General features: G+C 26.9%; 1 long non-coding RNA gene across 1 annotated transcript in view; it reads right to left on the bottom strand.

Annotated features, from left to right (window-relative positions):
• Positions 1 to 1,209: 1,209 nt before the first annotated feature.
• Positions 1,210 to 22,224, bottom strand: part of LOC127291666 (uncharacterized) — an 86,807-nt gene continuing 65,792 nt past the window's right edge. Inside the window, exon 4 of the long non-coding RNA XR_007844641.1 lies at positions 1,210 to 1,387. This is a non-coding gene — a long non-coding RNA (uncharacterized LOC127291666). The remainder of the gene's footprint in view (positions 1,388 to 22,224) is intronic.

Here is a 22,224-nt window from a genome sequence, read left to right as displayed (position 1 = left end):
CATTAAAAAAGTGTTTTTTATAAAATAAATTTTATAAACAAATTAAGTTTAAAAATAGCGTTTTTTTTTACAATAAATGTAATTGTGACTAAACAACAATAGGAAATAACCTAACAATAATGACTATAAAGTTTTCGGGGTCGCTGATTACGAATCTGGCATTAGATTTTCAAAATTCAAAATGGCGGATCCAATATGGCGGATGACAAAATGAAAAATTGATCGGATTCCCTTGAAACTTGTAACTCGTGGGTTTTTGGGGGCGCTGATTACGAATATGACGTTAGATTTTCAAAATTCAAAATGGCGGATCCAATATGGCGGATGAGAAAATGAAAAATTTATAGGAATGGCTTGAAACTTGTTACTCGGGGGGTTTTTGGGTCGCTCGTGACGAATATGATGTTGGATTATCAAAATTCAAAATGGCGGATCCAATATGGCGGATAACAAAATGAAGAATTGATCGAATTTGCTTAAAACTTGTTATGCGGGGGTTTTTGAGGTCGCTGATTACGAATATGACGTTGGACTTTCAAAATTCAAAATGGCGGATGACAAAATGAAAAATTGATCGGATTTGCTTGAAACTTATTGTTACTACGGTGTTTTTGATATTGGATCCGCCATTTTGAATTTTGAAAAACTGACATCGGATTCGTAATCAGCGACCCCAAAAACCCCTGAGTAACCAGTTTCGAGCGAATATGATCAATTTAAAAAAAAAAAAAATTGTCCGCCATATTGGATCCGCCATTTTGAATTTTGAAAATTTTTTAAATCTGGCTTTGGATTCGTAATCAGCGACCCTTAAAACCCCCCTATAATGCACTTCAAAGATAAATTCCTGTTAAAGAAAAATGTATGCTTCAAAGGGTTAAATCCGTGTTCGAATTAGTTTCTATAAAAATTTTCAGAAATTCCGAATTTTGATTTATCTGTCGCTGTTTTTTTTTTTTTTTTTTTTTTTTATTATTATTAACACAAAAAGTGAAAAGTACATTTTTCGTTTCGAATTAAATATTCCTTTTGCAACATTCTTTGATATTTAAGCCTGATATTTTTTATTTAACCCACACGTACATTTAGTATATATATTCAACCCTAATTTAGTCTCTTCCAATTTTAGCTTGTAATGCTTATATAGACCCCGTCGTGCCACTTTTATTTTTAATGAATTTTCCGAGAGAAAGTGAGTATAAAGCTAAATCCCTTACCCTTTTTTTCTCTCTCTCTATCTCTCTCTCTCTCTCTTTAGAAAAAATGTCCTGAAATGAAAAGACCCCCTGGAAAGTGAAAAAGGCATACACATACCGTCAATTTATTCCATTGAACTCCGCAGTGATTTTCCGTAACTGGATGATGACCTCGAACAAACAATTTCTGCCTGCAAAAAAAAAAAAAAAATTCATCTACAAAAATTTTCTATAAGTTGTAAATCAAACTTAATTTTTGAAAATATATTCTAAAGAATAATTGACACACAAAAGTCTTTGAATGTTTATTTGTTTGTAATAATAAAAAAAAAAAAAATTCTAGGATTATACGACAAAAAATCTGGGTTAGAAGGGTCAGTTTTCTCTTTATAATCTAATTTTTCTCCGCGCAAGAATATTAGCCTCTCTCTCTCTCTCTGACAAAGCAAAATAAAGTTTTTTTTTTGTATATTATTTGTTCATCCTCTATTTCTCTGTAGATTTCTTAGATTAAAAAAAAAACAATGTCATCGGATATGTCAAATAAACAATGTTTTCTAATAACGATTTTTTTTTGTTCTTTTAACCAAATCGAGTCAAAGGAATAATTCTTTTAGAATTTTCTTTTGCATAATGAAACATCTTTTTAGTTTCTCAAGTTTCTCATTAAGAATGAGTCTCAAGTTTTTTTTTCTCTCTCTCTCTCTCACTCTCTTTTTCCAAAGTGAACGTTTCTAAGTTATATAATGTCAAAAATTCTCCAACTTTTCACTTCCCGACAAAGAATAAAAAAGAATTTATAATCAGTTGTAATGGGAAAAGGATAAAAGTTAAATTGAAAAAAAGTTAGTCAACCGTTTTTATTCTTTTAGGACCAAAAAAAAAAAGAAAATATCTCGTCACGAGAAAAAGTTGCAAATATGTTTAATAAATTTATTCTTTAATTGTAAATTTATGTTTTATATTTTAGATAATACTTTTTATTTTAATGTTTCAATTTTTATTGTAACAATATATTTTTTTTTTTATTTATTTTATTATATTTTATATTTTTATTTGAAACTATTGATATTGCTTAATAATTCGTAGATTTAATGTCAGTTCTATATTTAATTGTAATATATATTCAAATGAAGAATGATTCACGAGTTTAAATATAACTGAGACAATTGCTAGATTAGCTACAATAATAGTTTAATGTTTCCTGAGAAGTCTCTTTTTTTGTCAAGGGGACAATTAAAAGTTCCTTTGCAAAATCTTTCACAATAGCAAAAAAAAAAAAAATAACACAGAAAATTATAAGGTATTAAAATAAGCTGCAACGCTTATTATTTTAATCCATTTTGGTATTAAAATAATAATAATTTGTTATTAATACAAAAATGGATTAAAATAAGCAAAATTGGATTAAAATAATAAGCGTTGCAGCTTATTTTAATGCCTTTTAATTTTCTGTGGATACAATTTTTTTAAAAATTAATTACTCATTATAAATTAAAATAAATATTCAGTATTTTTAATTAATCAATAAAATTAATATAAAAAAATAAAATATAAAAAATAAAATATAAGAAATAAAATATAAAAAATAAAATATAAGAAATAAAATATAAAAAATAAAATATAGAAAATAAAATATAAAAAATACAATATAAAAAAATACAATATAAAAAAAAATATAAAATACGAATAACGATAAAAATAAATAATTACTGTCAAATATTTGTTATTCTCAAATAAAAAAATATTGAATAAACATTTTTTTGTTCAGCCTTATAAAAATTGTTGCTCTAATATATATATATATATATAATACATTATATGTAATGACAAGAACCTCTGAAATCTAGAAAATTCGAAATTTTCAAGATGCAAAAACTTTTTCTATCAAGCTTTAAATTGAGATTTCATTCTTCTCGCTTCTAAAACTTCTAAAGGGAATCGACTTGAAGTAACGGAAATCTCGTAAATAAGAAGTTCCAAGGATTTTACCTTTTGACACAGAAAATATTATGCTGCGCGAGGTTTTAAATTTCTTTCATAAGCAAAATATTATTTTTTTTTTCTTCTTCCTTTTTTTTTTGCCCCCCCCCTCTCCCTCTTCTCTAAAGCACCTCCTCAGAATGCAACAAGGTTTCAAAAGTTCTCTAATTAAAGCTCCTTTAAAATCTTCACTTCCAGTAAGTTAAAAAAAAAAAAAATAAAAATAACTTATACATAAATGACGGAAAATAGTCAATTTTTTTTTCTAACGAAAAATGAACTAATAAAATTTTTTGAATTTTAAAATTTTTTAAATTTTAATTTTTTTAAATTTTAAAATTTTTTTAAATATTTTCAATTTTATTAATATTATTGAAAATAGTGAGAATTTTTCTTTTTTAAAAATAACCGCGGAAACAAAAAAAAAAAATGTTTAATCTCGCTTCTGTATAAATCACTAATTTTTTAATGGAAACAATTTTCGATGTTGGCACAAGATTTCAATCTGTTAAAAGGGGCAGAAAGAGAGAAAAAAAGAAAAAAAATTAAAAATCATCAGGAAAGAAATCTTTGATGAAGATTTAAAATCTGCTTTATTTTTTTGCCTGAATGCATATTCTGGCTACTTCTATTAAGCGAAATGAAAATTTAATTATAACTTAAAACGCGGATAGGTTCAAACACACAGAACGATATATATATATAGATAATCCTGACGGACAGTGTGCCGCAGGTAGAGGTCGACATTCCGCTGAAAAGGATCGTTAAGGAAAGGTCCAAAAACCTTTTATGTAAAGGAAGGTTAACAATTTTGCCTCCAGCATCCCATAAAGGGAAGAAGAGAGGAAAAGGAGAGTGGGGGGAGGGGGTTCCAACAATAAATGTGACTCTCCCCATTTTTGACCCTGATATTCCTATTTTGACACGTTCCCCGTTGTTGTTGACGGTTGAGTTTAGTTTGAAAACCAGCGGGAAACCTACAACGCCCAAAACAAAAAGTCATAAAAGCATTTTTTTTTTATTCTAAGTAAAGAATATCATTTTTTACCATTCTGTTGACAAAATGAATGCGCCAAAGATATATATTTTATATTCTATTCCACAAATCGATGCCGAAAGATAACCGCCCAAAAATCGAATATGAAAATAAATGGCAAATGATGATTTACTGAATTTTCAAAAAGGTATTGATTATCGGTTTTTGATATCTGAAAATCTTTTCTTTCTATTTTATTTCTTTTTTATTTTCTTCTTTTTTTCTATTTTTATTTTTTATTTTTCTTTTTTATTTTTGATTTTTACTTTTTATTTTTATTTTCATTTCTCATTTTCATTTCTATTTTCATTTCTCATTTTTATTTCCCATTTTCTCGTCCTTTTCTTCTTCTTCTTCTTTTCACGAAGTGTATATGCACGTGATTGCGTGATCAATCTTGATAAATCTCTTGCACTTAGAACAAGTTTGTTAAGGGTGTCGCCTACTCGGTTTTGACAGGCTTGACTATGCATATTATTTTCTCAGAATAACAATATCTTGTACAAAAAAAAGGAAGAAAAAAAAAATTTATTATTCCCTTATAGCGAAGGCAATTAAATTTTTTTTTACTCGCGAAATTACAATAAATACAGTGAAAGTTGTTTGTCCAAATTGCGTCTTTTCTTTCCGAGCGAAAAAATTTATCACCGTACCTAAAGAAAAGTGGCAAAATACAGGTTTTTTGAAAAACTATCCATAAAACGATAAGTTACCTTGAATGAAACTAATACTTCAAACAATGACTTGTCCTCATCTTGTAGAGAAATTTTTTTTTTTTTTTTTTTTTTTTTCCTTCGAAACATTGTCATTTAAGACATTTTCTTTGAAGGTCGCACTCGTCCTTTTAAATCTCCTAAAAGGAGAGTAAAAGACCTTGGACAAAAATGGATATTATGAACCTTGACGAGTCATCATAAATTATAACAATTGTCGCGAAAAAGACTTTTCTTTCTTCAATATAACAAAGTCAATTAATACAATTTATTAGATTTATACCCCTCACCCCCTCTCTGTTAAATCTCTAGGATTTATTTTTCAAAGGAAATAAATTTCTAGTCGCGTGTAGAGGGGGCGGGCAAAATAGGCAAAATGTTGTCCATACAAATATGAGCACAGATGGAAAAATAAAGCTTTACTTAAACTGGGTGACTTTCTGTTCACAGTTTAGCATTGAAATTTTTACGCCAACTGTGCGCCCATTTAAGCAAGGACAGATAAATATATATATACAATAATAACAACCTAGAATTAGCTATTTATCACCCTATATTTACATAGATATATTATAATATTCAGAAAACGAGAGGAGGTGATAGATAAATTGAAAATTATTCCAATGACACAATGTTTATAATGCGATTAAAAAAAATTTATCATTCATATTTTAGATTTTTTTTTTTTTATAATAAATTCAAGAAACGTTTCATATTTCCCAAAAAAAAAAGAGATCTAATCGACCTCTCTCTATGGAAAAAAAAAATTTCTCCTGGAGGTCGTACCTATCAAAATGTCATGTCAAATATAAAATTCTCTTTTTTTTTTTTTATTGAAATTCCATCAAAGTCAAAATTGATATTTATACTGACGTAAATCAACAGTATTGATAATTTGAATTTTTTAGTTTAATTTTAATATTTAATATTTGGTATTTTGTATTTTATATTTTATATTTTATATTTTATATTTTATATTTTATATTTTATATTTTATATTTTTTATTTCTTTTTATTTTTTATTTTCTTTTTATTATTTTTTTATTTTTATATTTCTCTAAATTTGAATTAGTTACAAATAACTAATTTGGTAGTAAAAAGTCAGTTACTGACTCTAATACTCCCTAAATTTAAATTGGTGAGAATTTATTTAACTAATTTGAACTAGTGAAAATTTCTACTAATCATTTTTCACTAAAAATTTAGTACAAGAAAATTAAATAAATCAAATTGTAGTACTTTACTAAAAATTAGTGAAAATTTGTACTAATTTAAATTAGGAAAAGGAATTAACGCTAAAGCAAATTTAGAGATGAGTATTTTTACTAATTTTTTTTCACTATTAGATATTTTTTATTAATCTCTAACGAGACGATTTTACTATTGCAATTTTTTACTAAATTTCTTACTCGATTTTTTATTAATTATGTTTTTTTAGCTAAATCAAATTTACTTTCTAAATTTGAATTAGTTAAAAATAACTAATTTTCTAGTAAAAACTCAGTTACTAATTCTAATAATACTCTTTTTTTAATTAGTAATAATTCATTTACTAATTAGAAATTTCTACTAATTTTAGACATTTTTTAGTAAAAATTTAGTAAAAAAAACTTTTTTTTTACATTAAAAAAAATACTAAATCAAATTGTAGTATTTTACTAAAAATTAGAGAAAATTTGTACTAATTTGAATTAGGGAAGGACTTCACGCTAAAGCAAATTTAGAGATTAGTATTTTTACTAATTTTAGACTATTTTCAGTAAAAATTTAGTAAAAAAATTTTTTTTTTAAATTAAAAAAATACTAAATCAAATTGTAGTATTTTACTAAAAATTAGAGAAAATTTGTACTAATTTGAATTAGGGAAGGACTTCACGCTAAAGCAAATTTAGAGATTAGTATTTTTACTAATTTTTTTTTACTATTAGATATTTTTCAATAATCTCTGAATAAAATTCAGCTAAGATTTTACTATTATAGTTTATACTAAATTTCTTACTCGATTTTTTTTATTAATTATGTTTTTTTAGCTAAATCAAATTTACTCTCTAAATTTGAATTAGTTAAAAATAACTAATTTTCTAGTATAAACTCAGTTACTAATTCTAATAATACTCTTTTTTAAATTAGTGATAATTCATATACTAATTAGAAATTTCTACTAATTTTAGACATTTTTCAAAAAAAATTTAGTAAAAAAAATTTTTTTTTAAATTAAAAAAAATACTAAATCAAATTGTATAGTATTTTACTAAAAATTAGTGAAAATTTGTACTAATTTGAATTAGTGAATGAATTCACGCTAAAGCAAATTTAGAGATTAGTATTTTTACTATTTATTGCTAATAATTAGTTATTTTTTACTAAATTCGTGAAAAACATTCAGCCAAGATGTAATTTTTACTTAAATTTTTCATTAACTAGGTTTCCTTAGCTAAATCAGATTTACTCTCTAAATTTGAATTAGTAAAAATGAATTTAAATTAGTGATTCAATTTTTGCTTTTGAATTTAGTTAAATTTTACTAATTCAATAGTAAACAAAAATTTTTTTTCTACTATTAATTAATAAAATTTTACTAATTGGATAGTAAAAAAAAATAAAATTTCTACTATTAATTAATTCAAATTTTACTAATTCAAAAGCAAAAAATGAATCAATTATTCAAATTAGTTAAAATTTATCCTAATTCTTATTTAGAGAGTAGAGCGTCCAATTTTTTTTTTTACCGAATATTTTTTAAATAATTCCAAAAATGTTAATAATTTTTTTTATGAAATATTCTTTTATTTAAAAAAGAAACTAATAAACATAATTAATTTAACAAAGAATATTAAAATAAATTAATTTACCAAATAATTCTAAAAAAAAATATTTTCCAGTGAACTTTCATTATATATCTTAAACAATATACATAATATTTATTGCTAAATGATTTCAAGGGAAACTGCTTGCTAAACAATATTCTGCTTACAGAATAAAATTCCTAAATTGCTACTAATTGGAAAATGACGTAATTAATTTTTTTAAGTAAAAAAAAAAATAATTTTAAGAAATTAAGATTTATTTTTTCGAATAAAAATTATGAGAGATAAATTTAAGGGAATTTTCAACGAAATAAAATTATGTTAAAAAAACGAGGTAGATAAATATATATATTGAAAAAAGGACATTGGAAGGATTGTGCGCGTAATTAAATTTGGATAATTCCAAGAATAAGGTTCCATCCCATTCTCACGGAATGGGTAATGTTTTTCCAAAGGCTTCGAAGTCCCGATCTGGCTGTCGTGGGTTGCTAGATAAAGAAAGAGATAACGTCGCTCGTGCATGTCAGCGATCACGAAAGTTCCCATCGATAGCACAAGGTACATTGAATTTCATGAATGCATTAAAGCTGTACATACGCCACCACGATGATCTCAGGACTTGTGTTCACGGTCTTACCTGACTTATTCTATCGGCAGGGTCAATGATGCGGCCTCGGCGTTATATACCGTAACTTGTTTCTCTCTCTCTCTCTCTCACTCCTCAAATTCCGTCATGTAATATAACGCCAACGACTTTCGTTTTCGTGATTGATTGAGCTATAAAAGACTCTTTAAAATGATCACTGAAATCAACTAAAAAAAAAAAACACTTTTCCCCCCCTCTTCTTTTTGCCATAATTTTTCGAAATTTTAATTTAGAAAAAAAGGATTTTACTTTCATTTCTAAATTTTTTTCTCGAAAAAATTCTTTAGAAGAAAAAAAAAGAAGAATTATTTTTATTTTCTTTTTGTTTTTTCTCTAAATGGAATTTAATAGTTTCATATTAATATATAATTTCCAAAATATGCTTTTCGGTGGTTTTTTTTTTTAAAATTTTATTTTCCTTTTTCTTATGGGAAAAAATTTCGATTGAAGTGCATTTAATAGCTTTGGGCTCGAAAAAGCAGGAATTCACCTCAAGTCAGAGAACTGTTAAATCCCAAATTCATTTTCCCTGAAATCCTTGAACAGGTATATATACATATATATATATAATATACATGAGAAGATATTTTTCAGACAGACCCCTGACTTTTTTCCCGTTGCTCTTTTAGTTTCGTGACTTGTACGTTATTTAAGAAAGAAAAGAAGAAGAAGAAAAAAAATTTTACAGAATTATCGACAAGTTTTTGAAAATGACTTCCAAAAAGTGAAACGGTGCTTTTGCGCTCGCTCGCACACGACCGGCATGTTGCCTCAAATTTACGTAAATACTTCAAAAAAAAAAAAAAATAATGTCTAATATGACCTTGTGTTAGAATTTATTTCCGGTATTGTGTTTATCTTCACTTATGACCTTCCATAAGTGCCGACAAAAAGGAAAAAAAAGAAAAAAAAAAACGTTGAGATGCTGCACAGCGGGTTAGCGAACACATTAACGCAATTTCAATGGTCCATTTCATGTTTTAAGGAGACACCATTTTCCGGCCATTATAGTTTTACACACTTTTTTTTTTTTTGACCAAATGTCCCGTTAACTCTTGCCAAAAATTTTTTGTTTCCAAAATTTTGGGGAAAAAATATTTTTTTCTTTAAAGAAACATTTGTTTATAAATTATTTAATAAATAAAAATTATTAATAATTATATAATAATAAAATGCTTGGTCTGTCCTTCTGTCCTAACTTGAAGTTGGCCTTTTCTGATTTCACGTGTTTTTTTCAATAGTAACGTGTCAAATTTTGACAATTCTTTTTCTCAATTTTGCCAAAGTTGTATAATTGTGTTTCCAAATTTCGGAATAAGTTTCTTTAAAATTCCCAATTCGAAAATTCAATTATTGCCAATTTTTAAAAATTAATTTTTAAGGTACTAGGGGCCAACGATTACCTATTAAATATTAATTATCAAAACACAGGCCTCGAATCAACTTAAAGACACAAAAAGTCGTTTTAGTCGATTTATATTCCAAAAAAAAAGTGGATTTGTTTTTTAATTTTAACAAAAATATTTTACAGATTTTTAAATAAAAAATCTTTTTTTTTTAATAATAATCCTTTTCGAAGGGTTAAAGTTGAAATTTTTAGAAATAATTAAATTTCAAAAGATATATTGTTAATTTTCAAACAATTATTAAATTTTACAGAACTAAAAATAATTTATCAAAACAATTTTTGGAAAATATTTTTTAAATTTAATTGAATTTTCAAAGATTTAAAATTGAGATTTTTGAAATTAATTGAAACTTTAAGTGATTTTTAATTAAAATTTTAGATAATTTCACTAAAAATTTATTAGAAAATGCGGACAAAATACAATAATTTGAATACCATTTTTATGAAATTATATTAAATTAAAATTAATTAAATTTCAAAAAATTTTCGATGGAAAATTTTTGAAATATGTAATTAAATTTTAGAAGCTTTTAAATTCAAATTTTTGAAAATAATTGAATTTTAATTAAAATTTTGGATAATAATTTAATTTTAGTTGATTTTTGATTAAAAATTTTGATAATAATTAATTTGGAATTGAAAATTTTGAAAATAATTACATTTTATTTAATTTACAATTGAAAATTTTGGAAAATAATTGAATTTTATTTGATTTCGAATTGAAATTTTGGAAAATAATTGAATTTTCTTTGATTTTGAATTGAAATTTTGGAAAATAATTGAATTTTCTTTGATTTTGAATTAAAAACTTTGAAAATAATTGAAATTCAATTGAAATTTTGTATAATAATTTAATTTAACTTCATTTTTGATTGAAAATTTGGATAATTAATTTTGAATAGAAATTTTAGAAAATAATTGAATTTTATTTCATTTTAAATTGAAAATTTTGGATAATTATTGGATTTTTAATTGATTTTGAATTAAAATTTTGGTTTTTAAATTTAATTGAATTTTCAAAGATTTAAAATTGAGATTTTTGAAATTAATTGAAACTTTAAGTGATTTTTAATTAAAATTTTAGATGATTTCACTAAAAATTTATTAGAAAATGCGGACAAAATACAATAATTTGAAAATCATTTTTAATTGAAAAATGGTTTCAGATAGTTGAATTTTCAAAGAATATTATTAAAATAGTTAAAAATAATTGAATTTCCTTAGAGTTATTACTGAAATTATTAAATTTCAAAAAAAAATTTTCGATGGAAAATTTTAAAAATAATTAAATTTTAGATGCTTTTAAATTCAAATTATTGAAAATTCAATTAATTTTGAATTCAAATTTTTGAGAATAATGAAATTTTATTTGATTTTAAATTTGGAAAATCATTGAATTTCAGTTCATTTTGAATTGAAAATTTTGGGAAATAATTGAATTTTAATTGAAATTTTGGATAATAATTTAATTATTAAGTTCATTTTTGATTGAAAATTTGGATAATTAATTTTGAATAGAAATTTTAGAAAATAATTGAATTTTATTTCATTTCAAATTGAAAACTTGGCAAATAATTAAATTTTAAATTGAAAATTTTTGATAATTATTGGATTTTTAATTGATATTGAATTAAAATTTCGGGTAATAATTGAATTTTAGTTTATTTTGAATTGAAATTTAAAAAAAAAAATTCAATTTTACTGTGATATTTTTTTTTTTAAATAAATTTAAAAATTTTTTTTTTATAAGCAATTGTTAAATTTCATAAAAATTTTAATTGAAAAATAATGTTTGATATAATTGAATTTGTGATGTATTTAATTAAAATTATTAAAAAATAATTAATTTAGTGAAGAATCATTTTAGTTCAAAATTTGTTAAATAATTGAATTGAAGAAGATCTGAAGAAGATATAAATTTTATACTAAAAAAATGTATTTTATTTACATTTTTTTTTCAAATGTAAAAAAATGTCGCATTTTATTAAAATAAGTCGATAAAAGTCGTATTTTTGAAAAAAGTCGTATAATTCGAGGCCTGTAAACATATATAATTTTCATTATTATCATTTAATATGTAATAATATTCTATTAAATTAAATTATTATTGATAATATTAATCTTTAATTTCTTTATAACAAACAATTAAATACACAATTTGGCGCGCTTGCGCGCGTTTAATTTTCCTAGTTGTTTAATAAATAACAATTATCAATAAATAATAATTTAGTTAATTAAATTCACTGTCTGATTTGAAGTTCATTGCTTAAATTAATTAATTAACATTTATTTGAAGTTACACAAAATATGTATATGAAATTTGTATTTATATATAATTCAATTTTGAAAATGAATTTAGTTGCACATAAAGTTATAATATTATACTAATACACTTTCTGCAGTTTTCGAAAAGCAAATTTTGCAAAGAGTATATAGTGTATAATTATTATATTCACAAATGAAAATACGAAAGAGATTAAAATTCTGCACAGAATTTCAACAATATTTTTATAAATTACGAAAAAAGTAAGCAATTTTTGTAAATACAAATCTCATATCCTGAGGACAAATTTACGAAAAAAAAAAGAATCCAAAGATGACGAAACATGTCCTCAATCTATTAAAATGATAAGAGATAGTGGCAAATTAAAAATTATGTTCACATTGTTGTTCCTCGTCTTGTATATATATATATATATAAGAGAGAAATAAGTTGCAACATATTTTATATCCTAAATCATCAGAATGTCATGAGTCACAAGTTTGTGTACGAATATAAATTTCTCGCGTTGCAACATGATTGGTGAGTTTCAAATTTTCACGATTATAATCGAGTAACTTAAAATACATTTCATTACAAGCAATATTTTGAAATCAATTATATCGAATAATAATATATATATATATATATATATATATATTCAAAGTAACATCATCGCCTTTCGACAAATTAAATTTCATCTCTTTTTTTTTTCTGGCACAAATAATAATTCAAACAAAAATATAATCTTGATGCTCGGAATGTGGGACGTTCAATATATATATATGTTTACACCAACGTGTTCAAATTCATTTTAATAAAAAACAATCTCTTTTTAAATATTCAATTAGGCAAAAAAAAAAAAAAAAATGTTTTTTAAAATTGAATCAAATTATCATCTAATTATATATGAGAGAATTTGATTTTTGCATTGGATATATTATATTTTGCTACAAAATAATTCTAATTAAGAATTTTAAGAAAGAAAATTAATATCGAATTGCATAAAAATGGAAATAAAAGAAAAAATTGCGCGGAATTTAAAAGTATATATATATAATTCGCAGAAAAAATATTTTTTAAAACAAGAGACTCATTTAGCTGGAGGGTATATAAATTGAGTGAAAAGAGGGACTGTCGCAACCCGTCGTTTATAAAAAAAAAAAAAAAAAACTAGCGTACGGGACACGCCTCTTTTCTTTTCAAATCAATTATACTATACGTTCATCCATTCGCAGTGTCTTGTTAAAGCAACATTTCGTTGTTATTTCTGCAGCGTTTGCCTTTCGTATAATATATATATAGATATAAAAGCGTAACAGTTAATCTATCCAAGGATTCTCGCAGTCACAAAGTTTTTCCGAATGAAAAACTCTCTCATCATTTCAAAGAGAAATATTTAATAGTCATCTCTCTCTCACTCTCTTGTAACCCTCTCTTTGCATTACCAATTATCGCGCGTGAGTTAAAAAATACACTTTCTTTCATTTTAAAAATAAAGTTGATTTTTTTTTTATTTTACACATGTGTTTCTATTTTGTCTGCATTCGTTAGTATCTTTCGTTTTATTCCTATACGTGTCCTCGTTAAGGCTACATTTCCCTGTTGTTTTTACGTTGAAACGTCAGACAGAAAAAAAGGTATACAGTTAATCTTCAATCCGTTCCGGGAACATTTCCCGTGGAAGTCGCAATGTCGTCGTCACAGGAACGGAAAAAAAGGTTTCCTGTTTGAAGAAGCGAAATATCTTTCAGGATATATTTTCTATTATAATGATTCAAACAATAGAGTTTTATTAACCTCTTCTTTTTTAAATTCTAATTCTCCGGTATATGAGGAAACAACTTTTTTTTTTCTAATCTTAATTTGGGATTCATTTTTTTTATGATAATTCTAAAACTATCTTTCAAAAATAGTGTGAATTGCCATTAATAAAAGACTTTATTAGAAAATTACCGATGAATAAAAATTCCTCATATATATATATATGTATATAATTGCCTCACACGAGTGTTATATTATTCCATATCTTGATAACGAAAAGCAACAAGCAAAAAGTGAGAATAATTAACCTAGACATTCCAGTTAGGTTCAAATATTTCAATAACGACATTCATAAATCGTCATTCGACTTGTCTAAATCTAAAAAAAAAAAACCAAACTATGAAAAGAATATGAATATGCAATATATCCGGTTCTCCAGTTGTTCACTGAACTGTAGTAAAGAAAAAAAAAAAAAAAAAAAAAAAAAGAAAAAAATCAACACGATCCGTTTATGAGTGACTTGTGGTCATTTTCATGAAATATAATAACGAGAGAAAAAATATGTAAATTGGCGCTCTCGTGAGGACCAAAGTCGATCTTTCAAAGTCGTTCACTTCACTTGTATAATCAGGCATTCAACGACCTACTAGTTACGAAACGGAGCTATCGCTCTGAGAATGCTGAGTTAGTTATATACATATATATATATATATTGCATTGTGCATGTGATTAGATGAGACTCACGCTTTTCAGACTTTCATTATTATATCAAAGTATATTCCGGGAAAGAGTGTTTAGTTCATTGTTAGCTTCACATCACGTTATGCATATTTTATAACAACACAGTTTCTTTCTTCTCAGCGTATCAAATTTATATATATATATGTAACGTGTCATATACATTTATAACTTGGTCATTCGCTAATTTATGCAAACTCCTTTTCATACGCATAATTTCATTTTCAATCATACAAGAGGAGACATGACTGATACTTCAAAGGATTTTCCTTCTTTCCATATATCACTTTTTTATTCTAATTTGTCAAACACATATGACGAATTTCTCAATTGTGGAGAAAATTAAGAGAAGGCATTAAAAAAAAAAAGATTAATATATATGACATTATATAATAATTATATGTACTAATAATTATTCAAAGATATATATGTTCTTATGAAAAGTTAAGACTATATATATACTAAATGAAAAATTATATAAATCTTAATCTGAAATTTTGAGTGATTGTGTAAAAATAAAATATACATATACTTTCAAAGTGTTTAAAAGTTCATAAATTTTGTAAGTGTCACTATAACTGACAAGTTCGAGAATTAAATTAAATATTTAAATTTAAAAAAATTAAGAATACACAAAAAATATAAAGGACCGAAGTTTCGATGCACTTGAACTTTGAAACGTTCGACGTTAAAGGCACCAAAGTTCGAAGGCACTTGAACTTTGGAAGGTTCAAATTTAAAGGCGCCAAAGTTTGGAGGTACTTGAACTTAGGAAAGATCAAATTCAAAAACTTCAAAGTTTGGTAGCACTTGAAATTTGGAACGTTTAACAATAAAGGCGCCAAGGTTTGGAGGCACTTGAATTTCGAAACATTTAAGATTTTAAACTGCAAAGTTTGGATGCACTTGAACTTTGGAACGTTTAACGTTAAAGGCACAAAGTTCAAAGGCACTTGAACTTAGAAGGGTTCAAATTTAAAGGCGGCAAAGTTTGGAGGTACTTGAACTTAGGAAAGTTCAAATTCAAATACTTCAAAGTTTGGTAGCACTTGAATTTTGGAACGTTTAACAATAAAAGCGCCAAAGTTTGGAGGCACCTGAATTTCGAAACATTAAAGATTTTAAACTGCAAAGTTTGGATGCACTTGAACTTTAGAACATTTGACGTTAAAGGTGCCAAAGTTCGAAGGCACTAGAACTTAGGAAGGTTCAAATTTAAAGGCGCCAAAATTTGGATGTACTTGAACTTAGGAAAGTTCAAATTCAAAAACTTCAAAGTTTGGAGGCACTTGCACTTTGGGACGTTTAACATTAAAGGCGCCAAAGTTTAGATGCACTTGATTTTTAGACGTTCAAATTTAAAAACTGCAAAGTTTGGATGCACTACAAGTTTGAAACGTTTAACGTTAAAAGCGCCAAAGTTTAAAGGCACTTAAATTTGGCAACGTTAAAAATTTTTAACTGCACTTGAACTTTGGAACGTTTAACGTTATTAGCGCCAAAATGCAGAAGCACTTGCACTTTGGAATGTTTAAAGTTTAAGGCGCCAAAGCTTAAAGGCACTTGAATTTTGGAAATTTTTAATTAAATAACTCCTAGGTTTTGCTGCACTTGAACTTTGGAATGTTTAACGTTAAAGGCGCCAAAGTATGTAGGGACTTGAACTTACGAACGTTCATATTTAAAGGCACCAAAGTTTGGAGGCATTTGAACTTAGGAACGTTCAAATTTAAACACTCCATAGTTTGGCAGCACTTGAGTTTTGGAACGTTTAACGTCAAAGCTCCAAAGTTTGGAGGAATTGGAATTTGGAAACGTTTAAATTATTAAACTGCAAAGTTTGGATGCACTTGAACTTTGGAACGTTCAACGTTATTGGTGCCAAAGTTTAGATGCACTTGCACTTTGGAACGTTTAACGTTAAAGGAGCCAAAGCTTAAAGGCACTTGAATTTTGGAAATTTTAAATTAAATAACTCCTAGGTTTTGCTGCACTTGAACTTTGGAATGTTTAACGTTAAAGGCGCCAAAGTATGTAGGGACTTGAACTTACGAACGTTCAAATTTAAAGGCGCCAAAGTTTGGAGGCATTTGAACTTAGGAACGTTCAAATTTAAACCCTCTGAAGTTTCGCAGCACTTGAGTTTTGGAACGTTTAACGTTAAAGCGCCAAAGTTTGGAGGAATTGGAATTTGGAAACTTTTAAATTATTAAACTGCAAAGTTTGGATGCACTTGCACTTTAGAACGTTTAACATTAAAGGCGCCAAAGTTTAAAGGCAATTGAATTTTGGAATGTTTAAATTTATTAACTCCTATGTTTGGATGCACTTGAACTTTGGAACGTTCAACGTTAAAGGCGCCAAAGTTTAAATGCACTTTAGAACGTTTAAATTTAAAAACACCAATGTTTGGGTGAACTTAAACCTTGGAACGTTTAAATTTAAAAACTGCAATGTTTAGATGAACTTTGGAACCTTTAACGTTAAAGACGCCAAAATTTGAAAACACTTGAATTTTGGAACGTTTAAATTTAAAAACTCCAAAGTTTGAGAGCACTTAAACTTTCATAAAGTTAAAAACGCCAACATTAAAATTAAGTTTTTAAATGAAGTGTTAAAATTAATCTTTAAATTGTTATAATTTAAATTAAAAATAGAGTAGGAGAGTTGTATAATCTAAAATGAAAGGCGCTACAAAAATAGCAATAAATTTTTCCTTGTTGCTACTATTCCTATGGCAAAATAAGATCAATTTGTCACTTTTTTTGTGAATTAAAAGAAAATGACACTGAAAAAAAAGATGATTTTAATATATAAAATGTCCTTTTGAAAAGTCTGACTTTCATTAAAAAAAAAAAAAAAATTATAAATTTTAATCCGGGATTTCGAGTAGAAAATATCCGTGACGCTCTTCTTTTTTTTACTTATATGGACGAAGGTTATTTTTAAAGAGGTACCCGTCGACTTCAGTTAGTCGGAGTGTCAAAATCTCCTAATCTTATTTAATCCCTATGGCGCGCTGTTGGATATTCACCCCCTTGTACACGACCGCATGGAGATTCATATAAGAATAAACTCGATGGAGGCTGGGCCATAATATTGATGGGAGGAAGTCGAAGAACTACAACGACGAATTTGCATGAACCAAAAACCTGCTCTCTCTCTCTTTCTCTCTCTCTCTCTCTTTCTCTCTCTTCAGAAGGGTCAATATGGAAAAACGTGCTTCGTTGTATGGGTCAGTGCTGTCTTTACTTTTGGGAGGCTTATCTTTTTTGGGCACCTGAACAAAAGCTTTTATCGTGCCAGACATTCTTTATCAAAATAAACATGAAAATAAACACAGAATCACAGAAATTTATCGCTTCAGCATAAATATTACAGAGAGACTAAAAAAAAAAGAATTCCAGTGTTTTTTCAACTTCCTTCAAAATGCTAATCCTCAAAAATATTGGTCCAGTTCCACTTTAGTTAAATAGGAGTCAATGCGAGAATTTCACGCCGTTCAAGTAAAAGAAATAACATGTATTTAAAAAAAAAAGGAAACGAATAAATTATTTTTTAATTTGAATCGAATATTATCTTTTGAATGAAATTAATTAATTTTAAATTCAAAATAGCCGAATAATAGATTCTATATTTTAAAGAGAAATTTTACTATTTTGAATCGACATATTTCTTGAAAGAAATGAATTTTCCAGAATATTATATGCCCTGGAGATATCCCGTCAAATATCGGAATTTGAAATGTTCCAAAAAGCAAAGCACGTCAGAGGCGAAGCCTAAACATCCCTCATATGTTCATCGGACAATGTGCAGGATAGAAAATGTATTTTTAAGAGATTAACAAAAGCTTGGTTTCAGTCGATGGGGCAAAAGAGGATTTGTTTCGTTGCGCTTTCAAAAAATGACGATTTTCTCAACTTTAAAATAAACACTGGGATTTAGATTAAATAATAAATGTACGAAAACAAAAAAATCAAGACGAAGTTCTTTTTTTTTCTCTACTATCGTTAAATAAATTTTTAAAAAAACGGAAACTTATTTTCGATCGGATTTTACGATAGTTTTAGCTTATTCTTGAAAACATATATATATATATATACATATATAATGTCGGTTAATTTGAAAACGGAAACGTCTGTAAAACAAACTTGTTAGCAAAATAACATGTCGTTGAGCGAAAGAATCAAGTCAATTAAAATTGTGTAAAGGTCTGTAATTTTCTATAATAATAATTTTGTCCTTGAAGAAGAAAAAGTGCTTCAGGTGGGTATATACATATATACATATACATATAGTGAAGTTGTGGTGATTAATTTTGCTGAAGACTTACGCGCCTGTATTATTTGTGTACTTTCAAAAAGTTTGAAAAAAAAGGAACCTGATTCTTTGGACCACCCTGCTGCAGTGTGTGCAATGTACCACACCACACAATATACATATATACACTGACAAGATCAGACGAAAATTACAATTTTTCAGAAAGTTAGCGATGATAATATTACAATCATTAAGGAACGATGCACGCCGAAGAGGCTTATACTACTTGCGGCATCAGAGAACACACCTGGAGCACACCTGGAGCATCGTTCCTGCTCCTCCCCATTCTTATATATGTATATAAGTTAAGGGCACGGGAACAAAATACACACTTTAAAAAATAAAAAAGTAAAGGAAAAATGTTAGGGTTCTCTCTTTTATATATATATATAAAAAAAAAAGATGGGCCACTCTGGGGCGGTCTATACCAAGGCGGTACTCGATGAAAGCTCCGCCTGAAGCCCACCTCCTTGTATTCTTCTTGTACAGAAACCAGATCGTTTATTTTATCATTTTTTCCCTCCAACCTCGATGAGTGCCAATATTCTCCTTCATCATATCACAAACGACCATAAGGAGTTTATACTGTATATATGTATATAGAATATCGACTTCGGAAATGTGCCCTCTTTCCCTCTTTTTCACATCTTTACAACCTGACCATATGCCCCCTTCGTTTATTCACGAAAACTAGTTCAAAAAATCACAAAACTCATCTTCCTTGGACCAAAGATACCAGATGTTCCTTCCGGTATTACATATTTAGCAATAAAAATGGATTATCTCTAAATTGGTCCAATTTCCTTTTGTTAAAAGTCGCATTTTCATATACATATGCTTTTTTTATTTATTTTCTTAAATATATTTAATATTTATTATTTTTTACTTAAAAGGAAGTAAAATTTAAGTATCAATTTATCAGCGTTTAGATTTTAATTCTTTTTTAAATAACAATTTTTGGATTCGTACTTGAACTTTGGAACGTGCAAATTTAAAAAAACTCCAAAGTTTGGCTGCACTTGAACTTTGGAGTGTTTATATATTAAAAGTACCATAAAGTTTGGATACACTTGAACATTGAAACGTTTAACGTTAAAAGCGCTAAAGTTTGGATGCACTCGGATGCACTTACACTTTGGAACGTTCAACGTTAAAGGCGCACAAATTTTAGATGCACTTGAACTGTAGAGTGTTTAATGGTAAAGGCACCAAAGTTTAAGAGCACTTGAACTTTGGAACGTTCAAATTTAAAAACTCCAAAGTTTTCAAGCACTTGAACTTTGGAACGTTTAACGTTAAAGACACCAAAGTTTGGATGCACTTGAACATTGAAACGTTTAACGTTAAAAGCGCTAAGGTTTGGATGCACTTGAATTTGGCAACGTTTAAAATTTTTAACTTCAAAGTTTGGATGCACTTGAACTTTGGAAACGTTCAACGTTAATGGCGCCAAATTTAAGATGCACTTGCACTTTGGAACGGTTAACGTTAAAGGCGCCAAAGTTTGGATGCAGTTGAACGTTGAAACTTGAACTTTGGAAACGTTCAACGTTAATGGCGCCAAAGTTTAGATGTACTTGCACTTTGCAACGTTTAACGTTAAAGGCACCAAAGTTTGGATACAGTTGAACGTTGAAACTTGCACTTTGGAACGTTTAACGTTAAAGGCACCAAAGTTTGGATGCAGTTGAACGTTGAAACTTGAACTTTGGAAACGTTCAACGTTAATGGCACCAAAGTTTAGATGCACTTGCACTTTGGAACGTTTAACGTTAACGGCACAAAAGTTTGGATGCAGTTGAACGTTTAACGTTAAAAGTACTAAAGTTTGGCTGCACTTGAATTTCGCAACGTTAAAAATTTTTGTCTTCAAAGTTTGGATGCACTTGAACTTTGGAAACGTTCAACGTTAATGGCGCCAAAGTTTAGATGCACTTGCACTTTGGAACGGTTAACGTTAAAGGCGCCAAAGTTTAAAGGCACTTGAATTTTAGAAAGTTTAAATTTAATAACTCCTAGGTTTCGATGCACTTTAACTTTGGAACGTTTAACGTTAAAGGCGCCAAAGTTTGTATGCACTTGAATTTAAGTAAGTTCAAATTTAAAAGCGCCAAAGTTTGGAGGTACTTAAACTTAAGAATGTTTAAAGTTAAAGTAGTAGACGGATATTTGATAGCCATTCGTTTAATTATAATTTCGATATTTTTTCTAAATCTTTTGTTTCCTTTTTTTTATTGAAAATAGAATGGAAAAATGTTTATAAATTAAGAAGCGAATTTAAAATACGCAAATAAAACTGCGTTATATAGTATTGAAAAAATGTCAAATTTGTCTGAATAAAAATAAATGTGATTTTATACGATTTCCGAATTGATCGAAAGATAATAGTGAAAAAAAAAATGATTCACCGAGATTTTATATATGATGCAAATTAGTTGATTTTTCACGTATAGATATAGATCTAAAATTTTTGAAATATACTACAGCGGCAGAGATTCTTTTCACCTGCACGTTATTTAAACGCGTAACCCGATCCGCAGACAAATTGACCACCGATTTTAGAATTTGCAAAATCAAATATAGATAGTATGATAAATTTCTAAAATTGATATTTTGACAATATTATCAACAAAATCGCAAATCTAAACTAAATTTATTTAAAAAAAAAAAAAAAAAAATGATTTCACATTGACATTAATAATGTCTGCGTTTTGAAATAATAGTAAATCAAAATTCTCATAATATATTTATAAAACTCGTATAATTCTTTATAGATTATAAATTTTCTGAAAGTTCAGAGGTTCTAGAAGAGATGGCGTTAAAAAAAGGTTATATGGTTTACATTACATTCCACAGCCGAAGTTTAAGCTGATACTGTGTGTCCTAGGACGAAGGACAAAGCATTCTATATCTTTGTGCCGGGGCATTTTACATGTATATAACACTGTGACAGTTTATCCTTGGTAAAACTAACAATGTCATTTTTATGTTACGAACATTCAGAGAAAGTGCTTGACTCACAAATAGAATTTTACTGCCTTGACAATATAATTTATTACATTCTGCGAATAAAATTCAATTCCCTCGCTCATATAAATCTACACTATATACGAATTAGCGAATCAAAAATAAATCATTTCCAAGATTTTTTTCTTCTTTGAATTGTTCTTTGAATTTAGAAAATTTTATATCTTTTTTTGAAGATAGATATATTTTTTCAAATTTTATGCTAATTTAAACAATTAGTCAATCTAGAGGAAGAAAAATGACTATATACATGTGTCATAGTTAATAAATTCAAACAAGTCTATATATTCATCGTGAAATGAAAAAAAAAAAAAAAATATTTGCTG

The sequence above is a fragment of the Leptopilina boulardi genome, unplaced genomic scaffold (genome assembly GCF_019393585.1).
Source record: "Leptopilina boulardi isolate dan_hultmark-lab unplaced genomic scaffold, ZJU_Lbou_2.1 LbouV2_150, whole genome shotgun sequence".
NCBI classification, from domain to species: Eukaryota; Metazoa; Arthropoda; class Insecta; order Hymenoptera; family Figitidae; genus Leptopilina; species Leptopilina boulardi.
This window is presented reverse-complemented; position numbering and strand designations above follow the sequence as displayed.